The 9,508-nt window shown below is 43.0% G+C and overlaps 1 pseudogene; it reads right to left on the bottom strand.

Annotated features, from left to right (window-relative positions):
• Positions 1-8,199: 8,199 nt before the first annotated feature.
• LOC114118044 (glutaredoxin-1-like) lies at positions 8,200-8,520 on the bottom strand (annotated as a pseudogene).
• Between the last annotated feature and the right edge of the window lie 988 nt (positions 8,521-9,508).

Below are 9,508 nucleotides of genomic sequence, written 5' to 3'. Positions count from 1 at the left end.
AAAAAAAAAAAAAAGAGGACACTGGGACACCTACTTTAAAACAATACCTTCTGAGGCAAGAGACCCCAAAGACAATTCAGACAATTCTTGAAAAGTTGGCTTAACTGGGACTAACTAAACCTTGTAGATTCCTATATCAAAGTCCTATCCTCCCAAAGAGCCGAACTCAGCAGTGTACGAATCATTATCCAAGACATGAGGGCCATTTGTGAGACAGCCCAAGATTGGCAGCCTGTAGTAAGTAATCCATATATGTTGCGCTCACAACTACTGTGGGACAATACTGCTGGTGCTCAGTTCTGGACTTGAAGCATACATTTCCCTGCATTCCTACTGCAGAAGAACCACTGCAGCTGTCTGCTTTCTGGTGGCAGGACCCAGAAACACAGGGAGTCCAGCAGTACTGCTGGACAGCGTTGCCTCAGGGACTGAAGATTTCCCCTACCTTGTTTGGGGAAATGTTGGCTCGGGCTCTTACTCCAATGTGTGTGGGTGACTTGCTCACAACAAGCAAAGTGTCTAAAAAATGCCATAAGAACCCTGAACTCGGTCAATTGTGGATGGAACAGCTCCCCGAAGAAGGCTCAAATATGTAAGTAACAAGTCACGTACCTGGGTTTCATCCTCTGCCTGACAGAAAATAGGCAACTGCCAGCTTGGGAACACCCAAGAAACAGAGCTGAGGGGCTTCTGGGAAGGCAGGATTCTGTCGAATTAGGATCTCAAATTCAGCCTTTAAAAGAACATATCTTGAGCTCTTACTTCAACAAAAGACCACCAAACAGCCTGGGAAATGATAAAAACGAGGTTAGTCTCGGCTCCAGCTTTGGAACTAGCAGACTTAAACCTTTCACACTGTAGGTCCATGAGAGACAAGGCATGAGTCTCACGTATTAATTCAAGCTCCAGGGAACATCCCTCGGCCCACTACTTACTTCTCAACTAAAACAGAGTGTTCAGGGTGGCCCCCTAGCCTTCAAGCTGTGGCAACTGCTTGTGCCAGACTTCAGGAAACCGAGCAGTTCACCCTGGGGCAGCCCACCACTGTGTACGTCTCTCACCATGTCCTTTCTTCGGGCTTCCCTGGTAGCTCAGTTGGTAGAGAATTTGCCTGCAGTGCAAGAGACCCCAGTTCAATTCCTGGGTCGGAAAGGTCCCCTGGATAAGGGAAAGGCTAGCCACTCTAGTATTCTGGCCTGGAGAATTCCATGGACTGTCTATGCAGTTTCAAAGAGTCGGACATGACTGAGCGACTTTCACTTCATTTCATGTCCTTTCTTCACTGGAACAAAAAGGGGGCTATTGGCTGACTTCTGGGAGAATGGGAAAGTACTAAGCCATTCTCTCAGGCAATTCCACTCTAAAACTTCACCACTCTGGCCCTGAATCCAGTGTCACTGCTCCCGATGGTTGCTGAACAACCCCCTGAGCATGACTGCCTCGAGCAGACTGGGCTCAACACACAACCCTTGGCTGAGCCAGAGGTGGACCTGTTCATGGATGGAAGCAGCTTCGTGGACCAAGGCAGGGGACGTATTCAGTATGTAGTGAAACCCCCCCCCCCTTTTTTTTTTTTGCCACACAGCCTACAAGATCTTAGTTCCCCAACCAGGGATCAAATCCACACTCCCTGCAGTGGAAGTGCAGAGTCTTAACCACTGGACTGCCAGGGAAGTCCTGTGGTGCTAACCCTTGAAAAGGTGGTAGAAGCAAAAGCCCTGCCCCTAGGGAGCTCAGCTCAGGAGGCAGAAGTCACTGCTCTGACAAGAGCCCTACTGCTCCCTGAAGGCATGTGAGTGATACGTACAGAGGCTCCTGCTCTGCTTTCTCTGCAGTGCCTGCTCACAGGACCATCTGCAGAGAAGGAGGCTCCTCGCTTCAGACAGTAAAGACAGAAAACATGCTTTGAGATCCTGTCACGATGAGAAGCCTTCCACAAGCCCTTACTGGTGGCTGGAGTGCACTGTCCAGGCCACTAGAAGGGTGAAAGTCATATAATCCAAAGCAACTAGTTAGCTGACCAAGCTGCAAAGGCAGGCAGCAAAGGCAGGCGATTCTCAAGCCATGAGAGGGTCACTACAGATCAACTTGTCAAAATACCAGGTGGTGTATCCAGAAAAGGAGTGGGGATTCACTCTGGACCACACCACATGCGGGGGAGATGTGTGCATGTGGAACTGTCCTGACTCCTGAGGCCCTCTTGCACATCGTGCCACACCACACGGTAAGAGCACCCACACCAGGAGAGATGCCACAACGGATTCACAAGTTCCTAATGGAGCCTAAGCTGTGGAAGACTATCCAGCGAGCCCCTCAAACTTGCATGATTCATGCTAAAAAATAAAGACTGCTGTCAGACCTCCCCAGATAGGGACCCAACACAGGAACCTGGGTCGCCCAGGACTGGCAAGTAGACTAAAGTAAATCAAGTTGGTAAGGATAGAGAAAAGAGACAGAGAAGGTGATTAAATCGTTAATCCCAGTAAGGGATTGTAAGTAAAGAGAAAAATATGGGAGACTCTGTAAGTTAAAGGATCAGTCAAGAAAGCAGGTTTGCTCAGCAACAAAACCATGTGGCAAAGGCACAGGACCTGCCCCCAAACAATAAAACAGCAGTGGTATGAGCCCCACATCCTGCGCAGTGGGCTAAGTTAATGACCCCCTAGGACATGCTTCTTTGTGTGCACTAAAAACAAAAATATAAGGAAAAGGTGACATTATGCTGAAACCTGAGATGATTTACCAAATTTTTGTGCATTTCCATTGAGCCATGAGAGTCCAAGCTTGATCATGTAAGGACAAGAAAATTCCCCTGCCCGTTGAGGAGGAGGAGCTGACGATGGAAGTTGACTTCTAATCAAGAAGTTTGAACTTAACTTTGCTAGCAGGTGAGATGAGTGCAATTGTGTGGTAGTTTGAACATTCTTTAGCATTGCCTTTCTTTGGGATTGGAATGAAAATTCACATTTTCCAGTCTTGTGGCCACTGCTGGGTTTTCCAAATTTGCTTGAGTGCAGCACTTTCACAGCATCATCTTTGAGGATTTGAAATAGCTCAGCTGGAATTCCATCACCGCCACTGGCTTTGTTCACAGTAATGCTTCCTAAAGCCCGCTTTACTTCACATTCCAAGATGTCTGCCTCTAGGTGAGTGATCACACCATTATGGTTACCTGGCTCATTAAGATCCTTTTTGTATAGTTCTTCTGTGTATTCTTGCCACCTTTTCTTAATCTCTTCTGCTTCTGTTAGGTCCAATGCCATTTCTGTCCTCTGTCCCTCTAATTTTCTTGAAGAGATGTCTAGTCTTTCCCATTCTATTGCTTTCCTCTCTTTCTTTGCATTGTTCGCTTAAGAAGGCTTTCTTATTTCTCCTGGCCATTCTTTGGAACATTTCACTCAAATGGGTTTATCTTTCCTTTTCTCTTTTGCCTTTCATGTCTGTTCTTTTCTCAGCTATTTGTAAGGCCTCCTCAGACAACCATTTTGCCTTTTTACATTTCTTTTTCCTTGTGATGGTCTTGATCACTACCTCCTGTACAATGTCATGAACCTCTGTCCATAGTTCTTCAGGCATTCTGTCTATCAGATCTAATCCCTTGAATCTATTTGTCACTTCCACTGTGTAACCATAAGAGATTTGATTTAGGTCATACCTGAATGATGTCTAGTGGTTTTCCCTACTTTCTTCAATTTCAGTCTGAATTTGGCAGTAAGGAGTTCATGATCTGAGTTACAGTCAGCTCCTGGTCTTATTTTTGCTGACTGTATAGAGCTTCCCCATGTTCAGCTGCAAGGAACATAATCAATCTGATTTCAGTATTGAGCATCTGGTGATGTCCTTGTGTAGAGTCGTCTTGTGCTGTTGGAAGAGGGTGTGTCAACTAAAAAAGATGTACAACTTGAGAGTTGCAAGTTAAGTTTTATTTGGGGAAAATGAGGACTGCAGCCAGGGAGGCAGCATCTCAGATAGCTCTGACAGGTGTCCAGAGATCTTTGACTATTAAGACCCAGTCCAGTAATAGCACATTGAGCGACGTATCAGCAAAAACCTTCTTCAGAACTGGGAATGAGCCTTCCCAGCAATGCGGGACCAAATGGTCATGAAATGCCCCCCAAAGTAGGGTCATATTTGCTAAACAGTCATATCAGGAGAATAGTCTGAGCACTGTGAGAGACTGCTCCAAAGCAGCAGTGGGGGAAGTTCAATATATAAGGTGTTGGTGAAGTGGAAGTTCAATACCATGAAGCACTCATTTCACAAAAGGTTTTTTGTTAGTCATGAGGATCTGATGTCACCATGAAGGGATTTAGTGCGTCTTTAGATAGGAGGAGATGCAAGGATTGAGACCATGAAGTCTATTCCTAAAAACATCCAACTATCTACAGACCAGTCCTACCAGAGTTCCTGGAGCAGAGTGCCTCGCTCCACTCTAAAGTCCCTCCAGGGCTGTTGAAAGTCAACAGCTTTAGCAGAATGGGGTTCCGTCTCCGTGGAGGCAGAGGATAAATGACTTTGCCGTTCACTCGTTGGCAATACCCTTGTTAAGTGCCAATTTGCAGTTGACACGGCCCTCTTGTGGCCATACATCTGATCATGTTTTGGGGGGCATTTCATGAACATTTTCTCTCACGGTGCTGGGAAGGCTTGTTCCCAGTTCTGAAGAAGGCTTTGCTGACAGGTCACTCAATGTGCTATTACTGGACTAAGTCTCCACAGTCAAAGATCTCTGCAGACGTGTCTTCTATTTATGGTCCAGGAAAGTATTCCTTCTTGTTGCATCTTCCCATATTTCAGTTCAATTCAGTCACTCAGTCCTGTCCGACTTTGTGACCCCATGGACTGCAGGACGCTAGGCCTCCCTGTCCATCCTCAACTCCCAGAGCTTCCTCAAACTCATGTCTATCGTGTCAGTGATGTGATCGAACCATCTCATCCTCTGTCGTCCCCTTCTCCTCCCGCCTTCATTCTTTCCCAGCATCAGGGCCTTTTCCAATGAGTCAGTTCTTCACATCAGGTGGCCAAAATATCGGAATTTCAGCTTTAGCATCAGTCCTTCCAATAAATATTCAGGACTGATTTCTTTTAGTATTGACTGATTTGATCTCCTTGCAGCTCAAGGGACTCTCAAGAGTCTTGTCCAACATGACAGTTCAAAAGCATCAATTCTTCAGCACTCAGCTTTCTTTATAGTCCAACTCTCACATCCATACATGATTACTGGAAAAACCATAGCTTTGACTACATGGACCTTTTTTAATAAAGTAACGTCTCGGCTTTCTAATATGCTGTATAGGTTGGTCACAGCTTTTATTCCAAGGAGCAGGTGTCTTTTAACTTCATGGCTGCTGTCACCATCTGCAGTGATTTTGGAGCCCTCTACCCTCAAAACAAAAGTCTCTCACTGTTTCCGTTGTTTCCCCAACTATTTGCCATGAAGTGATGGGCCCAGATGCCATGATCTTCGTTTTCTGAATGTTGGGCTTTAAGCCAGCCATTTCACTCTCCTCTTTCACTTTGATCAAGAGTCTCTTCAGTTCTTCTTCACTTTCTGCCATAAGAGTGGTGTCATCTGCATATATGAGATTATTGATATTTTTCCCAGCAATCTTGAGTCCAGCTTGTGCTTCCTCCAGCCCTGCATTTTGCATGATGTACTCTGCATATCAGTTAAATAAGCAGGGTGACAATACACAGCCTTGACGTACTCCTTTCCCAATTTGGAACCAGTCTGTTGTTCCATGTCCAGTTCTAACTGTTGCTTTTTGACCTGCATACAGATTTCTCAGGAGGCAGGTCAGGTGATCTGGTATTCCCATTTTTAAAGAATTTTCCTCAGTCTGTTGTGATCCACACAATCAAAGGCTTTGGCATAGTCAATAAAGCAGAAGTAGATGTCTTTCTGGAACGCTTGCTTTTTTGATGATCTAGCAGATGTTGGCATTTTGATCTCTGGTTCCTCTGCCTTTTCTAAATCCAGCTTGAACATCTGGAATGGGAAGTTACTCCTATATCTAGAATAACATTATTACAATCACTGATCACATATCAAGCTATATAATTGATCAACTGCTTCAAGTCCAGTGATTATTGAGCCAATCTTTGCATGAAATGTTCCCTTGGTACCTCTAATTTTCTTGAAGAGATCTCTAGTCTTTCCCCTTCTATTGTTTTCCTCTATTTCTTTGCACTGATCACTGAAGTAGGCTTTCTTATCTAGCCTTGCTATTCTTTGGAACTCTGCATTCAAATGGGTATATCTTTCTTTTTCTCCTTTGCTTTTCGCTTCTCTTCTTTTCACAGCTATTTCTAAGGCCTCCTAAGACAGCCATTTTGCTTTTTTGCATTTCTTTTTCTTGGGGATGGTCTTGATTCCTGTCTCCTGTACAATGCCATGAACCCCCGTCCATAGTTCATCAGGCACTCTATCTGTCAGACCTAGTCCCTTAAATTTATTTCTCACTTCTACTGTATAGTCATAAGGGATTTGATTTAGGCCATACCTGAATGGTCTAGTGGTTTTCCCTACTTTCTTCAATTTCAGTCTGAATTTGGCAATAACAAGTTCATGATCTGATCCATAGTCTGCTCCCAGTCTTGTTTTTGCTGACTGTATAGAGCTTCTCCATCGTTGGCTGCAAAGGATATAATCAATCTGATTTTGGTGTTAACCATCTGGTGATGTCCATGTGTAGAGTCTTCTCTTGTGTTGTTGGAAGAGGGTGTTTGCTATGACCAGTGCTTTCTCTTGGCAGAACTCTGTTAGCCTTTGCCCTGCTTCATTCTGTACTCCAAGGTCAAATTTGCCTGTTACTCCAAGTGTTTCTTGACTTCCTACTTTTGCATTCCAGAAGCATTCAAATAGAGAGAAAAGAGAAATGTTTCAATTTGTGTATAAAATATAATTTTCCCAAATTGCTGTCATAATTAATTTCAGGGGAAGGTATTTTTTCCTTACACCTGGAAAACACTTATTCTAACCAGCAATTTTTCAGATACAAACCATAAAAGTTATAAGCATATTCATCAGTCCTTCTGTTAAGCTTTGTGAAGTCATTAGGTTTTCCATTAGAATCCTTACCCAGTTTAGAAAGTGGTATTTATCCGAAAGTCCTTTCTGTACATCTTCTTGAAGAGCAAGTATTCTTGCGAAACTTAATTAGTGCTATGACGGTATGTTGTGATAGTAATTAGAATTATGCCTGATAACATTTTACCCAAACATATCAGAATTTTAGAAGCACCATATGGTTTCTACGATATCTATATTAGTAACATTTTCCATACAATATAACCCGAGACTTATTCCTCACTTGACAATACTTCCCATGTCATTCTGTACAGAACATGAGCTGACTGGTGTAACATCTCTCTTTGGGGTGTTTCAGGGCCCTCTGAAGCATCCCAAAGTCAGCTAGAAATCAAGTTCTTCATTACAATGACTTAGGAAGTTTTGTCAACAAATATCAAAAAGGTTTAGCACTCTCAGTCAGATAGGATTATAGGTCATTGTGAAACAATAGCTTTTCATATAGCTAAAGTAACAGTAAAAGATTTCAGAACAGATCATTTAAGAGATAAAGAAATTTAGATCTGTTATCAAATGCAGTTCACCATCTGAAGAAAAGGTGTCATCTTAACTGACAGAAAAGCTAAATTCAAGTTTTGCAACAGACAGAAAAGCAAAATTCAAAGCTAAATAAATTTTACTTTATTTAAAAGGCAAACAATTAAATTTATTTTACACTTATTTTAAACCATGTACAAAACTCACTTCTCATGGTTCACTTTTCACAAACCTTATCACTTTCTGTACCCATTACTTTGTTCTTCCATCCCAAAAAGCCACCTGTAAGTCAGGCTTACTTCCTTTTCCCTTCACAAAATGCAATTCCATTCCTCATACCTTCTTTACTGAAAACACACTTCCTACTTTCCTTCAGCAACCAAGAATTGACTGTTTTGTTTTTGTTTTTGTTTTTTGGCAAGTTGGTCCATTTTTAATAGTCAAAAGAAGTTGTTTTTGGCCTCCCAAAGTGCGTGTCCCTTTTTATTGAGGTGAACATATTTACAAATTTTAAGTAAACAGTTGCTGTGACTGGGTAAAGTTGCCCCAGGTCCATCCTCCAGGAACTGCTATCATTATCGGCAATGCCATCCAGTCTTCAAGGGGGATATCAGCCTGGATCTGCTCTGTAATTATTGCAGAGCTCTGATTTGCTTTATCGATGTCAACAGTTCCCCTCTCTCGTGAATATTTACTAGATCAGTGTATCCACCTATGCACTGTTTACCAATGAAGACCCGAGGTACCGTTCTGGCTCCTGTGAGCTGTTGCAAGTAATCTTGTATCTCATTGGTGTCGCCATTGGCTGTGATATTAACAAATTCCAGAAGCCCTTGTTTGAAGGGCAGTTATCTGAGGAGCTTCTGAGTCCTTCTGCAGTAGGGGCAGGTTGGGTTGATGAACACGACCACCTTCCCAGACTGGATGTTGCTGTTCACGAATGCTGGAGCCATGCTGCCTCTCCTGGGAGGACACCTTACCTGCCAAGAACTGACTTTTATATTAGCATTTTATAGATTGGGGAGCATAAATACCAGTGATAATTTCTAAAACCTTTGCTTTCTTAGAGAGAACATTTTAGGATGGCACCAAACAAAATGAGGGCAAAATGAGGACTGTAGCCCAGGAGGCAGCATCTCAGATAGCTCTGAGAGACTGCTTCAAACGGCAGTGGGGAAGGTCAATATACAAGGTTTTGGTGAATGGGAAGTTAAATACCATGAAGCACTTATTTTACAAAAGATTTTTTGTTAGTCATGAGGATATGATGTCACCATAAAGGGATTTAGTGCTTCTCTAGATAGGAGGAGATGCAATGATAGAGACCATAAAATCTGTTCCTAAAAACATTTTTTTTAAAATCCAATTGTCTAAAGACCCATCTCACCAGATTCCCTGGAGCATGGAGTGCCTCACTCCACAGCTGTTGAAGGGCAACAACTATAGGAGCATGGGGTTCACTCTCCATAGAGGCAGATGGCAAACGCCTTTGTTGTTCAGTCACTGGCACTGCTCTTGGTCAATGCCACTTTGTAGTTGACAGGCGTTTGCTATGACCAGTGCATTCTCTTAACAGAATCGTTAGCTTTGCCCTGCTTCATTCTGTACTCCAAGGCCAAACTTGCCTATTACTCCAGGTATCTCTTGATTTCCCACTTTTTCATCCAGTCCCCTATGATGAAAAGGACATCTATTTTTTTGGTATTAGTTCTATGAAATCTGCAAGTCTTCATAGAACTGTTCAACTTCAGTTTCTTTGGCATTAGTGGCTGAGGCATAGACTTGGATTACTGTGATATTGAATGGTTTGCCTCGGAAATGAACAGAGATCATTCTGTAGTTTTTAAGATTACATCCAAGTACTGCATTTTGGACTCTTTTGTTGACTATGATAGCTATTCCATTTCTTCTAAGGGATTCTTGCCCACAGTAGTAAATATA

Source organism: Ovis aries, chromosome 14 (assembly GCF_016772045.2).
Source record: "Ovis aries strain OAR_USU_Benz2616 breed Rambouillet chromosome 14, ARS-UI_Ramb_v3.0, whole genome shotgun sequence".
Taxonomy (NCBI): Eukaryota; Metazoa; Chordata; class Mammalia; order Artiodactyla; family Bovidae; genus Ovis; species Ovis aries.
The sequence above is the reverse complement of the archived record's forward strand: the minus strand, read 5'-3'. Positions and strand labels throughout refer to the sequence as shown.